Source organism: Macaca mulatta, chromosome 12 (assembly GCF_049350105.2).
Source record: "Macaca mulatta isolate MMU2019108-1 chromosome 12, T2T-MMU8v2.0, whole genome shotgun sequence".
Lineage (NCBI taxonomy): Eukaryota > Metazoa > Chordata > Mammalia > Primates > Cercopithecidae > Macaca > Macaca mulatta.
In genome coordinates, this window is record NC_133417.1 from 37,145,343 (window position 1) to 37,167,024 (window position 21,682).

Genomic DNA, 21,682 nt, shown 5'->3' on the forward strand with positions numbered 1-21,682 from the left:
AAATCTGTAACTCTGTGAGACGATTTCACAGAACACGAAGAAGTTTCTCAGAAAGCTTCTTTCTCTTTGTTATGGGAGGATATTTCCTTTGGCCCTATAGTCTTCAAAGGGATACTAAATATCTGCTTTCATATTCCACAGAAATAAGGCTAGCAAAGAGATCCACGAAATACACATGTAACTCTGTGAGTGGAAGTCACATATCACAGAGCAGTTTCTCAGAAAGCTTCTTTCCAGATTTAATCGGAGGATATTTCCTTTTTCACCATAGCCCTCTATGGGCTTCCAAATATCACTTTGCGAATTCCACAAGAACGGTCCTAGCGAAAGGCTTCTTGAGGGGAAAGCTGTAACTCTGTGAGATGATTTCACAGAACACAAAGAAGTTTCTCAGAAAGCTTCTTTCTCTTTGTTATCGGAGGATATTTCCTTTGGCCCTATAGTCTTCAAAGGGATCCGAAATATCTGTTCTCAGATTCCACAGAAATAAGGCTAGCAAAGAGATCCACGAAATACAGATATAACTCTGTGAGTAGAAGTCACATATCACAGAGCAGTTTCTCAGAAAGCTTCTTTCAATATTTCATCGGAGGATATTTCCTTTTTCACCATAGCCCTCTAAGGGCTTCCAAATATCACTTTGCCAATTCCACAAGAACTGTCTTAGCGAAAGGCTTCTTGAGGGGATAGGTGTAACTCAGTGAGATGATTTCACAGAACACAAAGAAGTTTCTCAGAAAGCTTCTTTCTCTTTGTTATGGGAGGATATTTCCTTTGGCCCTATAGTCTTCAAAGGGATTCTAAATATCTGCTTTCAGATTCCACAGAAATAAGGCTAGCAAAGAGATCCACGAAATACACATGTAACTCTGTGAGTGGAAGTCACATATCACAGAGCAGTTTCTCAGAAAGCTTCTTTCCAGATTTCATCGGAGGATATTTCCTTTTTCACCATAGCCGTCTATGGGCTTCCAAATATCACTTTGCCAATTCCACAAGAACTGTCTTAGCGAAAGGCTTCTTGAGGGGAAACTGTAACTCTGTGAGATGATTTCACAGAACACAAAGAAGTTTCTCAGAAAGCTTCTTTCTCTTTGTTATGGGAGAATATTTCTTTTGGCCCTATAGTCTTCAAAGGTATCCGAAATATCTGCTCTCAGATTCCACAGAAATAAGGCTAGCAAAGAGATCCAGGAAATACAGATGTAACTCTGTGAGTGGAAGTCACATATCACAGAGCAGTTTCTCAGAAAGCTTCTTTCCAGATTTCATCGGAGGATATTTGCTTTTTCTCCATCGCCCTCTATGGGCTTCCAAATATCACTTTGCCAATTCCACAAGAACTGTCTTAGCGAAAGGCTTCTTGAGGACAAATCTGTAACTCTGTGAGATGATTTCACAGAACACAAAGAAGTTTCTCAAAAGCTTCTTTCTCTTTTTATCGGAGGATATTTCCTTTGGCCCTATAGTCTTCAAAGGGATCCGAAATATCTGTTCTCAGATTCCACAGAAATAAGGCTAGCAAAGAGATCCACGAAATACAGATGTAACTCTGTGAGTGGAAGTCACATATCACAGAGCAGTTTCTCAGAAAGCTTCTTTCCAGATTTCATCGGAGGATATTTCCTTTTTCACCATAGCCCTCTATGGGCTTCCAAATATCACTTTGCCAATTCCACAAGAACTGTCCTAGCGAAAGGCTTCTTGAGGGGAAAGCTGTAACTCTGTGAGATGAATTCACAGAACACAAAGAAGTTTCTCAGAAAGCTTCTTTCTCTTTGTTATCGGAGGATATTTCCTTTGGCCCTATAGTCTTCAAAGGGATCCGAAGTATCTGTTCTCAGATTCCACAGAAATAAGGCTAGCAAAGAGATCCACGAAATACAGATGTAACTCTGTGAGTGGAAGTCACATATCACAAAGCAGTTTCTCAGAAAGCTTCTTTCCAAATTTCATCGGAGGATATTTCCTTTTTCACCATAGCCCTCTATGGGCTTCCAAATATCACTTTGCCAATTCCACAAGAACTGTCTTAGCGAAAGGCTTCTTGAGGGAAAAGCTGTAACTCTGTGAGATGATTTCACAGAACACAAAGAAGTTTCTCAGAAAGCTTCTTTCTCCTCGTTATCGGAGGCTATTTCCTTTGGCCCTATAGTCTTCAAAGGGATTCTAAATATCTGCTTTCAGATTCCACAGAAATAAGGCTAGCAAAGAGATCCAGGAAATACAGATGTAACTCTGTGAGTGGAAGTCTCATATCACAGAGCAGTTTCTCAGAAAGCTTCTTTCCAGATTTCATCGGAGGATATTTCCTTTTTCACCATAGCCGTCTATGGGCTTCCAAATATCACTTTGCCAATTCCACAACAACTATCCTAGCGAAAGGCTTCTTGAAGGGAAAGCTGTAACTCTGTGAGATGATTTCACAGAACACAAAGAAGTTTCTCAGAAAGCTTCTTTCTCTTTGTTATCGGAGGATATTTCCTTTGGCCCTATAGTCTTCAAAGGGATCCGAAATATCTGTTCTCAGATTCCGCAGAAAGAAGGCTAGCAAAGAGATCCACGAAATACAGATGTAACTCTGTGAGTGGAAATCACATATCACAGAGCAGTTTCTCAGAAAGCTTCCTTCCAGATTTCATCGGAGGATATTTCCTTTTTCACCATAGCCGTCTATGGGCTTCCAAATATCACTTTGCCAATTCCACAAGAACTGTCTTAGCGAAAGGCTTCTTGAGGGGAAACTGTAACTCTGTGAGATGATTTCACAGAACACAAAGAAGTTTCTCAGAAAGCTTCTTTCTCTTTGTTATGGGAGAATATTTCTTTTGGCCCTATAGTCTTCAAAGGTATCCGAAATATCTGCTCTCAGATTCCACAGAAATAAGGCTAGGAAAGAGATTCACGAAATACAGATGTAACTCTGTGAGTGGAAGTCACATATCACAGAGCAGTTTCTCAGAAAGCTTCTTTCCAGATTTCATCGGAGGATATTTCCTTTTTCACCATAGCCCTCTATGGGCTTCCAAATATCACTTTGCCAATTCCACAAGAACTGTCTTAGCGAAAGGCTTCTTCAGGGCAAAGCTGTAACTCTGTGAGATGATTTCACAGAACACAAAGAAGTTTCTCAGAAAGCTTCTTTCTCTTTGTTATGGGAGGATATTTCCTTTGGCCCTATAGTCTTCAAAGGGATCCGAAATATCTGTTCTCAGATTCCACAGAAATAAGGCTAGCAAAGAGATCCACGAAATACAGATGTAACTCTGTGAGTGGAAGTTACATATCACAGAGCAGTTTCTCAGAAAGCTTCTTTCCAGATTTCTCGGAGGATATTTGCTTTTTCACCATCGCCCTCTATGGGCTTCCAAATATCACTTTGCCAATTCCACAAGAACTGTCTTAGCGAAAGGCTTCTTGAGGGGAAAGCTGTAACTCTGTGAGATGATTTCACAGAACACAAAGAAGTTTCTCAGAAAGCTTCTTTCTCTTTGTTATGGGAGGATATTTCCTTTGTCTCTATAGTATTCAAAGGGATCCGAAATGTCTGTTCTCAGATTCCACAGAAATAGGGCTAGCAAAGTGATCCTCGAAATACAGATGTAACTCTGTGAGTGGAAGTCACATATCACAGAGCAGTTTCTCAGAAAGCTTCTTTCCAGATTTCATCTGAGGATATTTCCTTTTTCACCATAGCCCTCTATGGACTTCCAAATATCACTTTGCCAATTCCACAAGAACTGTCTTAGCGAAAGGCTTCTTGAGGGGAAAGCTGTAACTCTATGAGATGATTTCACAGAACACAAAGAAGATTCTCAGGAAGCTTCTTTCTCTTTGTTATCGGAGGATATTTCCTTTGGCCCTATAGTCTTCAAAGGGATCCGAAATATCTGTTCTCAGATTCCACAGAAATAAGGCTAGAAAAAAGAGATCCACGAAATACAGATGTAACTCTGTGAGTGGAAGGCACATATCACAGAGCAGTTTCTCAGAAAGCTTCTTTCCAGATTTCATCGGAGGATATTTCCTTTTTCACCATAGCCCTCTATGGGCTTCCAAATATCACTTTTCCAATTCCACAAGAACTGTCTTAGCGAAAGGCTTATTGAGGTGAAAGCTGTAACTCTGTGAGATGATTTCACAGAACACAAAGAAGTTTCTCAGAAAGCTTCTTTCTCTTTGTTATTGGAGGATATTTCTTTTGGCCCTATAGTCTTCAAAGGGATTCTAAATATCTGCTTTCAGATTTCACAGAAATAAGGCTAGCAAAGAGATCCACGAAATACAGATGTAACTCTGTGAGTGGAAGTCACATATCACAGAGCAGTTTCTCAGAAAGCTTCTTTCCAGATTTAATCGGAGGATATTTCCTTTTTCACCATAGCCCTCTATGGGCTTCCAAATATCACTTTGCCAATTCCACAAGAACTGTCTTGGCGAAAGGCTTCTTGAAGGGAAAGTTGTAACTCTGTGAGATGATTTCACAGAACACAAAGAAGTTTCTCAGAAAGCTTCTTTCTCTTTGTTATGGGAGGATATTTCCTTTGGCCCTATAATCTTCAGAGGGATTCTACATATCTGCTTTCAGATTCCACAGAAATAAGGCTAGCAAAGAGATCCACGAAATACAGATGTAACTCTGTGAGTGGAAGTCACATATCACAGAGCAGTTTCTCAGAAAGCTTCTTTCCATATTTCATCGGAGGATATTTCCTTTTTCACCATTGCCCACTATGGGCTTCCAAATATCACTTTGCCAATTCCACAAGAACTGTCCTAGCGAAAGGCTTCTTGAGGGGAAAGCTGTAACTCTGTGAGATGATTTCACAGAACATAAAGAAGTTTCTCAGAAAGATTCTTTCTCTTTGTTATCGGAGGATATTTCCTTTGGCCCTATAGTCTTCAAAGGGATCCGAAATATCTGTTCTCAGATTCCACAGAAATAAGGCTAGCAAAGAGATCCACGAAATACAGATGTAACTCTGTGAGTGGAAATCTCATATCACAGAGCAGTTTCTCAGAAAGCTTCTTTCCAGATTTCATCGGAGGATATTTCCTTTTTCACCATAGCCCTCTATGGGCTTCAAAATATCAGTTTGCCAATTCCACAAGAACTGTCTTAGCGAAAGGCTTCTTGAGGGGAAATCTGTAACTCTGTGAGACGAATTCACAGAACACGAAGAAGTTTCTCAGAAAGCTTCTTTCTCTTTGTTATGGGAGGATATTTCCTTTGGCCCTATAGTCTTCAAAGGGATACTAAATATCTGCTTTCATATTCCACAGAAATAAGGCTAGCAAAGAGATCCACGAAATACACATGTAACTCTGTGAGTGGAAGTCACATATCACAGAGCAGTTTCTCAGAAAGCTTCTTTCCAGATTTAATCGGAGGATATTTCCTTTTTCACCATAGCCCTCTATGGGCTTCCAAATATCACTTTGCGAATTCCACAAGAACGGTCCTAGCGAAAGGCTTCTTGAGGGGAAAGCTGTAACTCTGTGAGATGATTTCACAGAACACAAAGAAGTTTCTCAGAAAGCTTCTTTCTCTTTGTTATCGGAGGATATTTCCTTTGGCCCTATAGTCTTCAAAGGGATCCGAAATATCTGTTCTCAGATTCCACAGAAATAAGGCTAGCAAAGAGATCCACGAAATACAGATATAACTCTGTGAGTAGAAGTCACATATCACAGAGCAGTTTCTCAGAAAGCTTCTTTCAATATTTCATCGGAGGATATTTCCTTTTTCACCATAGCCCTCTAAGGGCTTCCAAATATCACTTTGCCAATTCCACAAGAACTGTCTTAGCGAAAGGCTTCTTGAGGGGATAGGTGTAACTCAGTGAGATGATTTCACAGAACACAAAGAAGTTTCTCAGAAAGCTTCTTTCTCTTTGTTATGGGAGGATATTTCCTTTGGCCCTATAGTCTTCAAAGGGATTCTAAATATCTGCTTTCAGATTCCACAGAAATAAGGCTAGCAAAGAGATCCACGAAATACACATGTAACTCTGTGAGTGGAAGTCACATATCACAGAGCAGTTTCTCAGAAAGCTTCTTTCCAGATTTCATCGGAGGATATTTCCTTTTTCACCATAGCCGTCTATGGGCTTCCAAATATCACTTTGCCAATTCCACAAGAACTGTCTTAGCGAAAGGCTTCTTGAGGGGAAACTGTAACTCTGTGAGATGATTTCACAGAACACAAAGAAGTTTCTCAGAAAGCTTCTTTCTCTTTGTTATGGGAGAATATTTCTTTTGGCCCTATAGTCTTCAAAGGTATCCGAAATATCTGCTCTCAGATTCCACAGAAATAAGGCTAGCAAAGAGATCCACGAAATACAGATGTAACTCTGTGAGTGGAAGTCACATATCACAGAGCAGTTTCTCAGAAAGCTTCTTTCCAGATTTCATCGGAGGATATTTGCTTTTTCTCCATCGCCCTCTATGGGCTTCCAAATATCACTTTGCCAATTCCACAAGAACTGTCTTAGCGAAAGGCTTCTTGAGGACAAATCTGTAACTCTGTGAGATGATTTCACAGAACACAAAGAAGTTTCTCAAAAGCTTCTTTCTCTTTTTATCGGAGGATATTTCCTTTGGCCCTATAGTCTTCAAAGGGATCCGAAATATCTGTTCTCAGATTCCACAGAAATAAGGCTAGCAAAGAGATCCACGAAATACAGATGTAACTCTGTGAGTGGAAGTCACATATCACAGAGCAGTTTCTCAGAAAGCTTCTTTCCAGATTTCATCGGAGGATATTTCCTTTTTCACCATAGCCCTCTATGGGCTTCCAAATATCACTTTGCCAATTCCACAAGAACTGTCCTAGCGAAAGGCTTCTTGAGGGGAAAGCTGTAACTCTGTGAGATGAATTCACAGAACACAAAGAAGTTTCTCAGAAAGCTTCTTTCTCTTTGTTATCGGAGGATATTTCCTTTGGCCCTATAGTCTTCAAAGGGATCCGAAGTATCTGTTCTCAGATTCCACAGAAATAAGGCTAGCAAAGAGATCCACGAAATACAGATGTAACTCTGTGAGTGGAAGTCACATATCACAAAGCAGTTTCTCAGAAAGCTTCTTTCCAAATTTCATCGGAGGATATTTCCTTTTTCACCATAGCCCTCTATGGGCTTCCAAATATCACTTTGCCAATTCCACAAGAACTGTCTTAGCGAAAGGCTTCTTGAGGGAAAAGCTGTAACTCTGTGAGATGATTTCAGAGAACACAAAGAAGTTTCTCAGAAAGCTTCTTTCTCCTCGTTATCGGAGGCTATTTCCTTTGGCCCTATAGTCTTCAAAGGGATTCTAAATATCTGCTTTCAGATTCCACAGAAATAAGGCTAGCAAAGAGATCCAGGAAATACAGATGTAACTCTGTGAGTGGAAGTCTCATATCACAGAGCAGTTTCTCAGAAAGCTTCTTTCCAGATTTCATCGGAGGATATTTCCTTTTTCACCATAGCCGTCTATGGGCTTCCAAATATCACTTTGCCAATTCCACAACAACTATCCTAGCGAAAGGCTTCTTGAAGGGAAAGCTGTAACTCTGTGAGATGATTTCACAGAACACAAAGAAGTTTCTCAGAAAGCTTCTTTCTCTTTGTTATCGGAGGATATTTCCTTTGGCCCTATAGTCTTCAAAGGGATCCGAAATATCTGTTCTCAGATTCCGCAGAAAGAAGGCTAGCAAAGAGATCCACGAAATACAGATGTAACTCTGTGAGTGGAAATCACATATCACAGAGCAGTTTCTCAGAAAGCTTCTTTCCAGATTTCATCGGAGGATATTTCCTTTTTCACCATAGCCGTCTATGGGCTTCCAAATATCACTTTGCCAATTCCACAAGAACTGTCTTAGCGAAAGGCTTCTTGAGGGGAAAGCTGTAACTCTGTGAGATGATTTCACAGAACACAAAGAAGTTTCTCAGAAAGCTTCTTTCTCTTTGTTATGGGAGGATATTTCCTTTGTCCCTATAGTATTCAAAGGGATCCGAAATGTCTGTTCTCAGATTCCACAGAAATAGGGCTAGCAAAGTGATCCTCGAAATACAGATGTAACTCTGTGAGTGGAAGTCACATATCACAGAGCAGTTTCTCAGAAAGCTTCTTTCCAGATTTCATCTGAGGATATTTCCTTTTTCACCATAGCCCTCTATGGGCTTCCAAATATCACTTTGCCAATTCCACAAGAACTGTCTTAGCGAAAGGCTTCTTGAGGGGAAAGCTGTAACTCTATGAGATGATTTCACAGAACACAAAGAAGATTCTCAGGAAGCTTCTTTCTCTTTGTTATCGGAGGATATTTCCTTTGGCCCTATAGTCTTCAAAGGGATCCGAAATATCTGTTCTCAGATTCCACAGAAATAAGGCTAGAAAAAAGAGATCCACGAAATACAGATGTAACTCTGTGAGTGGAAGGCACATATCACAGAGCAGTTTCTCAGAAAGCTTCTTTCCAGATTTCATCGGAGGATATTTCCTTTTTCACCATAGCCCTCTATGGGCTTCCAAATATCACTTTTCCAATTCCACAAGAACTGTCTTAGCGAAAGGCTTATTGAGGTGAAAGCTGTAACTCTGTGAGATGATTTCACAGAACACAAAGAAGTTTCTCAGAAAGCTTCTTTCTCTTTGTTATGGGAGGATATTTCTTTTGGCCCTATAGTCTTCAAAGGGATTCTAAATATCTGCTTTCAGATTTCACAGAAATAAGGCTAGCAAAGAGATCCACGAAATACAGATGTAACTCTGTGAGTGGAAGTCACATATCACAGAGCAGTTTCTCAGAAAGCTTCTTTCCAGATTTCATCGGAGGATATTTCCTTTTTCACCATAGCCCTCTATGGGCTTCAAAATATCAGTTTGCCAATTCCACAAGAACTGTCTTAGCGAAAGGCTTCTTGAGGGGAAATCTGTAACTCTGTGAGACGAATTCACAGAACACGAAGAAGTTTCTCAGAAAGCTTCTTTCTCTTTGTTATGGGAGGATATTTCCGTTGGCCCTATAGTCTTCAAAGGGATACTAAATATCTGCTTTCATATTCCACAGAAATAAGGCTAGCAAAGAGATCCACGAAATACACATGTAACTCTGTGAGTGGAAGTCACATATCACAGAGCAGTTTCTCAGAAAGCTTCTTTCCAGATTTAATCGGAGGATATTTCCTTTTTCACCATAGCCCTCTATGGGCTTCCAAATATCACTTTGCGAATTCCACAAGAACGGTCCTAGCGAAAGGCTTCTTGAGGGGAAAGCTGTAACTCGGTGAGATGATTTCACAGAACACAAAGAAGTTTCTCAGAAAGCTTCTTTCTCTTTGTTATCGGAGGATATTTCCTTTGGCCCTATAGTCTTCAAAGGGATCCGAAATATCTGTTCTCAGATTCCACAGAAATAAGGCTAGCAAAGAGATCCACGAAATACAGATATAACTCTGTGAGTAGAAGTCACATATCACAGAGCAGTTTCTCAGAAAGCTTCTTTCAATATTTCATCGGAGGATATTTCCTTTTTCACCATAGCCCTCTAAGGGCTTCCAAATATCACTTTGCCAATTCCACAAGAACTGTCTTAGCGAAAGGCTTCTTGAGGGGATAGGTGTAACTCAGTGAGATGATTTCACAGAACACAAAGAAGTTTCTCAGAAAGCTTCTTTCTCCTCGTTGTCGGAGGATATTTCCTTTGGCCCTATAGTCTTCAAAGGGATTCTAAATATCTGCTTTCAGATTCCACAGAAATAAGGCTAGCAAAGAGATCCACGAAATACACATGTAACTCTGTGAGTGGAAGTCACATATCACAGAGCAGTTTCTCAGAAAGCTTCCTTCCAGATTTCATCGGAGGATATTTCCTTTTTCACCATAGCCGTCTATGGGCTTCCAAATATCACTTTGCCAATTCCACAAGAACTGTCTTAGCGAAAGGCTTCTTGAGGGGAAACTGTAACTCTGTGAGATGATTTCACAGAACACAAAGAAGTTTCTCAGAAAGCTTCTTTCTCTTTGTTATGGGAGAATATTTCTTTTGGCCCTATAGTCTTCAAAGGTATCCGAAATATCTGCTCTCAGATTCCACAGAAATAAGGCTAGCAAAGAGATTCACGAAATACAGATGTAACTCTGTGAGTGGAAGTCACATATCACAGAGCAGTTTCTCAGAAAGCTTCTTTCCAGATTTCATCGGAGGATATTTCCTTTTTCACCATAGCCCTCTATGGGCTTCCAAATATCACTTTGCCAATTCCACAAGAACTGTCTTAGCGAAAGGCTTCTTCAGGGCAAAGCTGTAACTCTGTGAGATGATTTCACAGAACACAAAGAAGTTTCTCAGAAAGCTTCTTTCTCTTTGTTATGGGAGGATATTTCCTTTGGCCCTATAGTCTTCAAAGGGATCCGAAATATCTGTTCTCAGATTCCACAGAAATAAGGCTAGCAAAGAGATCCACGAAATACAGATGTAACTCTGTGAGTGGAAGTTACATATCACAGAGCAGTTTCTCAGAAAGCTTCTTTCCAGATTTCTCGGAGGATATTTGCTTTTTCACCATCGCCCTCTATGGGCTTCCAAATATCACTTTGCCAATTCCACAAGAACTGTCTTAGCGAAAGGCTTCTTGAGGGGAAAGCTGTAACTCTGTGAGATGATTTCACAGAACACAAAGAAGTTTCTCAGAAAGCTTCTTTCTCTTTTTATCGGAGGATATTTCCTTTGGCCCTATAGTCTTCAAAGGGATCCGAAATATCTGTTCTCAGATTCCACAGAAATAAGGCTAGCAAAGAGATCCACGAAATACAGATGTAACTCTGTGAGTGGAAGTCACATATCACAGAGCAGTTTCTCAGAAAGCTTCTTTCCAGATTTCATCGGAGGATATTTCCTTTTTCACCATAGCCCTCTATGGGCTTCCAAATATCACTTTGCCAATTCCACAAGAACTGTCTTAGCGAAAGGCTTCTTGAGGGCAAAGCTGTAACTCTGTGAGATGATTTCACAGAACACAAAGAAGTTTCTCAGAAAGCTTCTTTCTCTTTGTTATGGGAGGATATTTCCTTTGTCCCTATAGTCTTCAAAGGGATTCTAAATATCTGCTCTCAGATTCCACAGAAATAAGGCTAGCAAAGAGATCCACGAAATACAGATGTAACGCTGTGAGTGGAAGTCACATATCACAGAGCAGTTTCTCAGAAAGCTTCTTTCCAGATTTCATCGGAGGATATTTCCTTTTTCACCATAGCCCACTATGGGCTTCCAAATATCACTTTGCCAATTCCACAAGAACTGTCCTAGCGAAAGGCTTCTTGAGGGGAAAGCTGTAACTCTGTGATATGATTTCACAGAACACAAAGAAGTTTCTCAGAAAGCTTCTTTCTCTTTGTTATCGGAGGATATTTCCTTTGGCCCTATAGTCTTCAAAGGGATCCGAAGTATCTGTTCTCAGATTCCACAAAAATAAGGCTAGCAAAGAGATCCACGAAATACAGATGTAACTCTGTGAGTGGAAGTCACATATCACAAAGCAGTTTCTCAGAAAGCTTCTTTCCAGATTTCATCGGAGGATATTTCCTTTTTCACCATAGCCCTCTATGGGCTTCCAAATATCACTTTGCCAATTCCACAAGAACTGTCTTGGAGAAAGGCTTCTTGAAGGGAAAGTTGTAACTCTGTGAGATGATTTCACAGAACACAAAGAAGTTTCTCAGAAAGCTTCTTTCTCTTTGTTATGGGAGGATATTTCCTTTGGCCCTATAATCTTCAGAGGGATTCTACATATCTGCTTTCAGATTCCACAGAAATAAGGCTAGCAAAGAGATCCACGAAATACAGATGTAACTCTGTGAGTGGAAGTCACATATCACAGAGCAGTTTCTCAGAAAGCTTCTTTCCAGATTTCATCGGAGGATATTTCCTTTTTCACCATAGCCCACTATGGGCTTCCAAATATCACTTTGCCAATTCCACAAGAACTGTCCTAGCGAAAGGCTTCTTGAGGGGAAAGCTGTAACTCTGTGAGATGATTTCACAGAACATAAAGAAGTTTCTCAGAAAGATTCTTTCTCTTTGTTATCGGAGGATATTTCCTTTGGCCCTATAGTCTTCAAAGGGATCCGAAATATCTGTTCTCAGATTCCACAGAAATAAGGCTAGCAAAGAGATCCACGAAATACAGATGTAACTCTGTGAGTGGAAATCTCATATCACAGAGCAGTTTCTCAGAAAGCTTCTTTCCAGATTTCATCCGAGGATATTTCCTTTTTCACCGTAGCCCTCTATGGGCTTCCAAATATCACTTTGCCAATTCCACAAGAACTGTCTTAGCGAAAGGCTTCCTGAGTGGAAAGCTGTAACTCTATGAGATGATTTCACAGAACACAAAGAAGTTTCTCAGAAAGCTTCTTTCTCTTTGTTATGGGAGGATATTTCCTTTGGCCCTATAGTCTTCAAAGGGATCCGAAATATCTGTTCTCAGATTCCACAGAAATAAGGCTAGCAAAGAGATCCACGAAATACAGATATAACTCTGTGAGTGGAAGTCACATATCACAGAGCAGTTTCTCAGAAAGCTTCTTTCCAGATTTCATCGGAGGATATTTCCTTTTTCACCATAGCCCTCTATGGGCTTCAAAATATCAGTTTGCCAATTCCACAAGAACTGTCTTAGCGAAAGGCTTCTTGAGGGGAAATCTGTAACTCTGTGAGACGAATTCACAGAACACGAAGAAGTTTCTCAGAAAGCTTCTTTCTCTTTGTTATGGGAGGATATTTCCGTTGGCCCTATAGTCTTCAAAGGGATACTAAATATCTGCTTTCATATTCCACAGAAATAAGGCTAGCAAAGAGATCCACGAAATACACATGTAACTCTGTGAGTGGAAGTCACATATCACAGAGCAGTTTCTCAGAAAGCTTCTTTCCAGATTTAATCGGAGGATATTTCCTTTTTCACCATAGCCCTCTATGGGCTTCCAAATATCACTTTGCGAATTCCACAAGAACGGTCCTAGCGAAAGGCTTCTTGAGGGGAAAGCTGTAACTCGGTGAGATGATTTCACAGAACACAAAGAAGTTTCTCAGAAAGCTTCTTTCTCTTTGTTATCGGAGGATATTTCCTTTGGCCCTATAGTCTTCAAAGGGATCCGAAATATCTGTTCTCAGATTCCACAGAAATAAGGCTAGCAAAGAGATCCACGAAATACAGATATAACTCTGTGAGTAGAAGTCACATATCACAGAGCAGTTTCTCAGAAAGCTTCTTTCAATATTTCATCGGAGGATATTTCCTTTTTCACCATAGCCCTCTAAGGGCTTCCAAATATCACTTTGCCAATTCCACAAGAACTGTCTTAGCGAAAGGCTTCTTGAGGGGATAGGTGTAACTCAGTGAGATGATTTCACAGAACACAAAGAAGTTTCTCAGAAAGCTTCTTTCTCCTCGTTGTCGGAGGATATTTCCTTTGGCCCTATAGTCTTCAAAGGGATTCTAAATATCTGCTTTCAGATTCCACAGAAATAAGGCTAGCAAAGAGATCCACGAAATACACATGTAACTCTGTGAGTGGAAGTCACATATCACAGAGCAGTTTCTCAGAAAACTTCCTTCCAGATTTCATCGGAGGATATTTCCTTTTTCACCATAGCCGTCTATGGGCTTCCAAATATCACTTTGCCAATTCCACAAGAACTGTCTTAGCGAAAGGCTTCTTGAGGGGAAACTGTAACTCTGTGAGATGATTTCACAGAACACAAAGAAGTTTCTCAGAAAGCTTCTTTCTCTTTGTTATGGGAGAATATTTCTTTTGGCCCTATAGTCTTCAAAGGTATCCGAAATATCTGCTCTCAGATTCCACAGAAATAAGGCTAGCAAAGAGATTCACGAAATACAGATGTAACTCTGTGAGTGGAAGTCACATATCACAGAGCAGTTTCTCAGAAAGCTTCTTTCCAGATTTCATCGGAGGATATTTCCTTTTTCACCATAGCCCTCTATGGGCTTCCAAATATCACTTTGCCAATTCCACAAGAACTGTCTTAGCGAAAGGCTTCTTCAGGGCAAAGCTGTAACTCTGTGAGATGATTTCACAGAACACAAAGAAGTTTCTCAGAAAGCTTCTTTCTCTTTGTTATGGGAGGATATTTCCTTTGGCCCTATAGTCTTCAAAGGGATCCGAAATATCTGTTCTCAGATTCCACAGAAATAAGGCTAGCAAAGAGATCCACGAAATACAGATGTAACTCTGTGAGTGGAAGTTACATATCACAGAGCAGTTTCTCAGAAAGCTTCTTTCCAGATTTCTCGGAGGATATTTGCTTTTTCACCATCGCCCTCTATGGGCTTCCAAATATCACTTTGCCAATTCCACAAGAACTGTCTTAGCGAAAGGCTTCTTGAGGGGAAAGCTGTAACTCTGTGAGATGATTTCACAGAACACAAAGAAGTTTCTCAGAAAGCTTCTTTCTCTTTTTATCGGAGGATATTTCCTTTGGCCCTATAGTCTTCAAAGGGATCCGAAATATCTGTTCTCAGATTCCACAGAAATAAGGCTAGCAAAGAGATCCACGAAATACAGATGTAACTCTGTGAGTGGAAGTCACATATCACAGAGCAGTTTCTCAGAAAGCTTCTTTCCAGATTTCATCGGAGGATATTTCCTTTTTCACCATAGCCCTCTATGGGCTTCCAAATATCACTTTGCCAATTCCACAAGAACTGTCTTAGCGAAAGGCTTCTTGAGGGCAAAGCTGTAACTCTGTGAGATGATTTCACAGAACACAAAGAAGTTTCTCAGAAAGCTTCTTTCTCTTTGTTATGGGAGGATATTTCCTTTGTCCCTATAGTCTTCAAAGGGATTCTAAATATCTGCTCTCAGATTCCACAGAAATAAGGCTAGCAAAGAGATCCACGAAATACAGATGTAACGCTGTGAGTGGAAGTCACATATCACAGAGCAGTTTCTCAGAAAGCTTCTTTCCAGATTTCATCGGAGGATATTTCCTTTTTCACCATAGCCCTCTATGGGCTTCCAAATATCACTTTGCCAATTCCACAAGAACTGTCCTAGCGAAAGGCTTCTTGAGGGGAAAGCTGTAACTCTGTGATATGATTTCACAGAACACAAAGAAGTTTCTCAGAAAGCTTCTTTCTCTTTGTTATCGGAGGATATTTCCTTTGGCCCTATAGTCTTCAAAGGGATCCGAAGTATCTGTTCTCAGATTCCACAAAAATAAGGCTAGCAAAGAGATCCACGAAATACAGATGTAACTCTGTGAGTGGAAGTCACATATCACAAAGCAGTTTCTCAGAAAGCTTCTTTCCAGATTTCATCGGAGGATATTTCCTTTTTCACCATAGCCCTCTATGGGCTTCCAAATATCACTTTGCCAATTCCACAAGAACTGTCTTAGCGAAAGGCTTCTTGAGGGGAAAGCTGTAACTCTGTGAGATGATTTCACAGAACACAAAGAAGTTTCTCAGAAAGCTTCTTTCTCCTCGTTATCGGAGGATATTTCCTTTGGCCCTATATTCTTCAAAGGGATTCTAAATATCTGCTTTCAGATTCCACAGAAATAAGGCTAGCAAAGAGATCCACGAAATACAGATGTAACTCTGTGAGTGGAAGTCTCATATCACAGAGCAGTTTCTCAGAAAGCTTCTTTCCAGATTTCATCGGAGGATATTTCCTTTTTCACCATAGCCCTCTCTGGGCTTCCAAATATCACTTTGCCAATTCCACAAGAACTGTCTTAGCGAAAGGCTTCTTGAGGGGAAAGCTGTAACTCTATGAGATGATTTCACAGAACACAAAGAAGTTTCTCAGAAACCTTCTTTCTCTTTGTTATCGGAGGATATTTCCTTTGGCCCTATAGTCTTCAAAGGGATACGAAATATCTGTTCTCAGATTCCACAGAAATAAGGCTAGAAAAAAGAGATCCACGAAATACAGATGTAACTCTGTGAGTGGAAGGCACATATCACAGAGCAGTTTCTCAGAAAGCTTCTTTCCAGATTTCATCGGAGGATATTTCCTTTTTCACCATAGCCCTCTATGGGCTTCCAAATATCACTTTTCCAATTCCACAAGAACTGTCTTAGCGAAAGGCTTCTTGAGGGGAAAGCTGTAACTCTGTGAGATGATTTCACAGAACACAAAGAAGTTTCTCAGAAAGCTTCTTTCTCTTTGTTATGGGAGGATATTTCTTTTGGCCCTATAGACTTCAAAGGGATTCTAAATATCTGCTTTCAGATTCCACAGAAATAAGGCTAGCAAAGAGATCCACGAAATACAGATGTAACTCTGTGAGTGGAAGTCACATATCACAGAGCAGTTTCTCAGAAAGCTTCTTTCCAGATTTCATCGGAGGATATTTCCTTTTTCACCATAGCCCTCTATGGGCTTCCAAATATCAGTTTGCCAATTCCACAAGAACTGTCTTGGCGAAAGGCTTCTTGAGGGGAAATCTGTAACTCTGTGAGACGATTTCACAGAACACGAAGAAGTTTCTCAGAAAGCTTCTTTCTCTTTGTTATGGGAGGATATTTCCTTTGGCCCTATAGTCTTCAAAGGGATCCGAAATATCTGCTTTCAGATTCCACAGAAATAAGGCTAGCAAAGAGATCCACGAAATACAGATGTAACTCTGTGAGTGGAAGTCACATATCACAGAGCAGTTTCTCAGAAAGCTTCTTTCCAGATTTCATCGGAGGATATTTCCTTTTTCACCATAGCCCTCTATGGTCTTCCAAATATCACTTTGCGAATTCCACAAGAACGGTCCTGGCGAAAGGCTTCTTGAGAGGAAAGCTGTAACTCTGTGAGATGATTTCACAGAACACAAAGAAGTTTCTCAGAAAGCTTCTTTCTCTTTGTTATCGGAGGATATTTCCTTTGGCCCTATAGTCTTCAAAGGGATCCGAAATATCTGTTCTCAGATTCCACAGAAATAAGGCTAGCAAAGAGATCCACGAAATACAGATGTAACTCTGTGAGTAGAAGTCACATATCACAGAGCAGTTTCTCAGAAAGCTTCTTTCAAGATTTCATCCGAGGATATTTCCTTTTTCACCATAGCCCTCTATGGGCTTCCAAATATCACTTTGCCAATTCCACAAGAACAGTCCTAGCGAAAGGCTTCTTCAGGGGAAAGCTGTAACTCTGTGAGATGATTTAACAGAACACAAAGAAGTTTCTCAGAAAGCTTCTTTCTCTCTGTTATCGGAGGATATTTCCTTTGTCCCTATAGTATTCAAAGGGATCCGAAATATCTGTTCACAGATTCCACAGAAACAAGGCTAGCAAAGAGATCCACGAAATACAGATGTAACTCTGTGAGTGGAAGTCACATATCACAGAGCAGTTTCTCAGAAAGCTTCTTTCCAGATTTCATCGGAGGATATTTCCTTTTTCACCATAGCCCTTTTTGGGCTTCCAAATATCACTTTGCCAATTCCACAAGAACTGTCTTAGCGAAAGGCTTCTTGAGGGGAAAGCTGTAACTCTATGAGATGATTTCACAGAACACAAAGAAGTTTCTCAGAAAGCTTCTTTCTCTTTGTTATGGGAGGATATTTCCTTTGGACCTATAGTCTGCAAAGGGATCCGAAATATCTGTTCTCAGATTCCACAGAAATAAGGCTAGCAAAGAGATCCACGAAATACAGATGTAACTCTGTGAGTGGAAGTCACATATCACAGAGCAGTTTCTCAGAAAGCTTCTTTCCAGATTTCATCGGAGGATATTTCCTTTTTCACCATAGCCGTCTATGGGCTTCCAAATATCACTTGGTCAATGCCACAAGAACTGTCTTAGCGAAAGGCTTCTTGAGGGGAAACTGTAACTCTGTGAGATGATTTCACAGAACACAAAGAAGTTTCTCAGGAAGCTTCTTTCTCTTTGTTATCGGAGGATATTTCCTTTGGCCCTATAGTCTTCAAAGGGATCCGAAATATCTGTTCTCAGATTCCACAGAAAGAAGGCTAGCAAAGAGATCCACGAAATACAGATGTAACTCTGTGAGTGGAAATCACATATCACAGAGCAGTTTCTCGGAAAGCTTCTTTCCAGATTTCATCGGAGGATATTTCCTTTTTCACCATAGCCGTCTATGGGCTTCCAAATATCACTTTGCCAATTCCACAAGAACTGTCTTAGCGAAAGGCTTCTTGAGGGGAAAGCTGTAACTCTGTGAGATGATTTCACAGAACACAAAGAAGTTTCTCAGAAAGCTTCTTTCTCTTTTTTATGGGAGGATATTTCCTTTGTCCCTATAGTATTCAAAGGGATCCGAAATGTCTGTTCTCAGATTCCACAGAAATAAGGCTAGCAAAGAGATCCACGAAATACAGATGTAACTCTGTGAGTGGAAGTCACATATCACAGAGCAGTTTCTCAGAAAGCTTCTTTCCAGATTTCATCGGAGGATATTTCCTTTTTCACCATAGCCCTCTATGGGCTTCCAAATATCACTTTGCCAATTCCACAAGAACTGTCTTAGCGAAAGGCTTCTTGAGGGGAAAGCTGTAACTCTGTGAGATGATTTCACAGAACATAAAGAAGTTTCTCAGAAAGCTTCTTTCTCTTTGTTATCGGAGGATATTTCCTTTGGCCCTATAGTCTTCAAAGGGATCCGAAATATCTGTTCTCAGATTCCACAGAAATAAGGCTAGCAAAGAGATCCACTAAATACAGATGTAACTCTGTGAGTGGAAATCTCATATCACAGAGCAGTTTCTCAGAAAGCTTCTTTCCAGATTTCATCCGAGGATATTTCCTTTTTCACCGTAGCCCTCTATGGGCTTCCAAATATCACTTTGCCAATTCCACAAGAACTGTCTTAGCGAAAGGCTTCCTGAGGGGAAAGCTGTAACTCTATGAGATGATTTCACAGAACACAAAGAAGTTTCTCAGAAAGCTTCTTTCTCTTTGTTATGGGAGGATATTTCCTTTGGCCCTATAGTCTTCAAAGGGATCCGAAATATCTGTTCTCAGATTCCACAGAAATAAGGCTAGCAAAGAGATCCACGAAATACAGATATAATTCTGTGAGTGGAAGTCACATATCACAGAGCAGTTTCTCAGAAAGCTTCTTTCCAGATTTCATCGGAGGATATTTCCTTTTTCACCATAGCCCTCTATGGGCTTCCAAATATCACTTTGCCAATTCCACAAGAACTGTCTTAGCGAAAGGCTTCTTGAGGGTAAAGCTGTAACTCTGTGAGATGATTTCACAGAACACAAAGAAGTTTCTCAGAAAGCTTCTTTCTCCTCGTTATCGGAGGATATTTCCTTTGGCCCTATAGTCTTCCAAGGGATTCTAAATATCTGCTTTCAGATTCCACAGAAATAAGGCTAGCAAAGAGATCCACGAAATACAGATGTAACTTTGTGAGTGGAAGTCTCATATCACAGAGCAGTTTCTCAGAAAGCTTCTTTCCAGATTTCATCGGAGGATATTTCCTTTTTCACCATAGCCCTCTCTGGGCTTCCAAATATCACTTTGCCAATTCCACAAGAACTGTCTTAGCGAAAGGCTTCTTGAGGGGAAAGCTGTAACTCTGTGAGATGATTTCACAGAACACAAAGAAGTTTCTCAGAAAGCTTCTTTCTCTTTGTTATGGGAGGATATTTCCTTTAGCCCTGTAGTCTTCGAAGGGATCCGAAATATCTGTTCTCAGATTCCACAGAAATACGGCTAGCATAGAGATCCACGAAATACAGATGTAACTCTGTGAGTGGAAGTCACGTATCACAGAGCAGTTTCTCAGAAAGCTTCTTTCCAGATTTCATCGGAGGATATTTCCTTTTTCACCATAGCCCTCGATGGGCTTCCAAATATCACTTTGCCAATTCCACAGGAACTGTCTTAGCGAAAGGCTTCTTGAGGGGAAAGCTGTAACTCTATGAGATGATTTCACACAACACAAAGAAGTTTCTCAGAAAGCTTCTTTCTCTTTGTTATGGGAGGATATTTCCTTTGGCCCTATAGTCTTCAAAGGGATTCTAAATATCTGCTTTCAGATTCCACAGAAATAAGGCTAGCAAAGAGATCCACGAAATACAGATGTAACTCTGTGAGTGGAAGTCACATATCACAGAGCAGTTTCTCAGAAAGCTTCTTTCCAGATTTCATCGGAGGATACTTCCTTTTTCACCATAGCCCTCTATGGGCTTCCAAATATCACTTTGCCAATTCCACAAGAACTGTCTTGGCGAAAGGCTTCTTGAAGGGAAAGTTGTAACTCTGTGAGATGATTTCACAGAACACAAAGAAGTTTCTCAGAAAGCTTCTTTCTCTTTGTTATGGCAGGATATTTCCTTTGGCCCTATAATCTTCAGAGGGATTCTAAATATCTGCTTTCAGATTCCACAGAAATAAGGCTGGCAAAGAGATCCACGAAATACAGATGTAACTCTGTGAGTGGAAGTCACATATCACAGAGCAGTTTCTCAGAAAGCTTCTTTCCAGATTTCATCGGAGGATATTTCCTTTTTCACCATAGCCCTCTATGGGCTTCCGAATATCACTTTTCCACTTCCACAAGAACTGTCCTAGCGAAAGGCTTCTTGAGGGGAAAGCTGTAACTCTGTGAGATGATTTCACAGAACATAAAGAAGTTTCTCAGAAAGCTTCTTTCTCTTTGTTATCGGAGGATATTTCCTTTGGCCCTATAGTCTTCAAAGGGATCCGAAAAATCTGTTCTCAGATTCCACAGAAATAAGGCTAGCAAAGAGATCCACGAAATACAGATGTAACTCTGTGAGTGGAAATCTCATATCACAGAGCAGTTTCTCAGAAAGCTTCTTTCCAGATTTCATCCGAGGATATTTCCTTTTTCACCGTAGCCCTCTATGGGCTTCCAAATATCACTTTGCCAATTCCACAAGAACTGTCTTAGCGAAAGGCTTCCTGAGGGGAAAGCTGTAACTCTATGAGATGATTTCACAGAACACAAAGAAGTTTCTCAGAAAGCTTCTTTCTCTTTGTTATGGGAGGATATTTCCTTTGGCCCTATAGTCTTCAAAGGGATCCGAAATATCTGTTCTCAGATTCCACAGAAATAAGGCTAGCAAAGAGATCCACGAAATACAGATATAACTCTGTGAGTGGAAGTCACATATCACAGAGCAGTTTCTCAGAAAGCTTCTTTCCAGATTTCATCGGAGGATATTTCCTTTTTCACCATAGCCCTCTATGGGCTTCCAAATATCAGTTTGCCAATTCCACAAGAACTGTCTTAGCGAAAGGCTTCTTGAGGGGAAATCTGTAACTCTGTGAGACGATTTCACAGAACACGAAGAAGTTTCTCAGAAAGCTTCTTTCTCTTTGTTATGGGAGGATATTTCCTTTGGCCCTATAGTCTTCAAAGGGATACTAAATATCTGCTTTCAGATTCCACAGAAATAAGGCTAGCAAAGAGATCCACGAAATACAGATGTAACTCTGTGAGTGGAAGTCACATATCACAGAGCAGTTTCTCAGAAAGCTTCTTTCAAGATTTCATCGGAGGATATTTCCTTTTTCACCATAGCCCTCTATGGTCTTCCAAATATCACTTTGCGAATTCCACAAGAACGGTCCTAGCGAAAGGCTTCTTGAGGGGAAATCTGTAACTCTGTGAGATGATTTCACAGAACACAAAGAAGTTTCTCAGAAAGCTTCTTTCTCTTTGTTATCGGAGGATA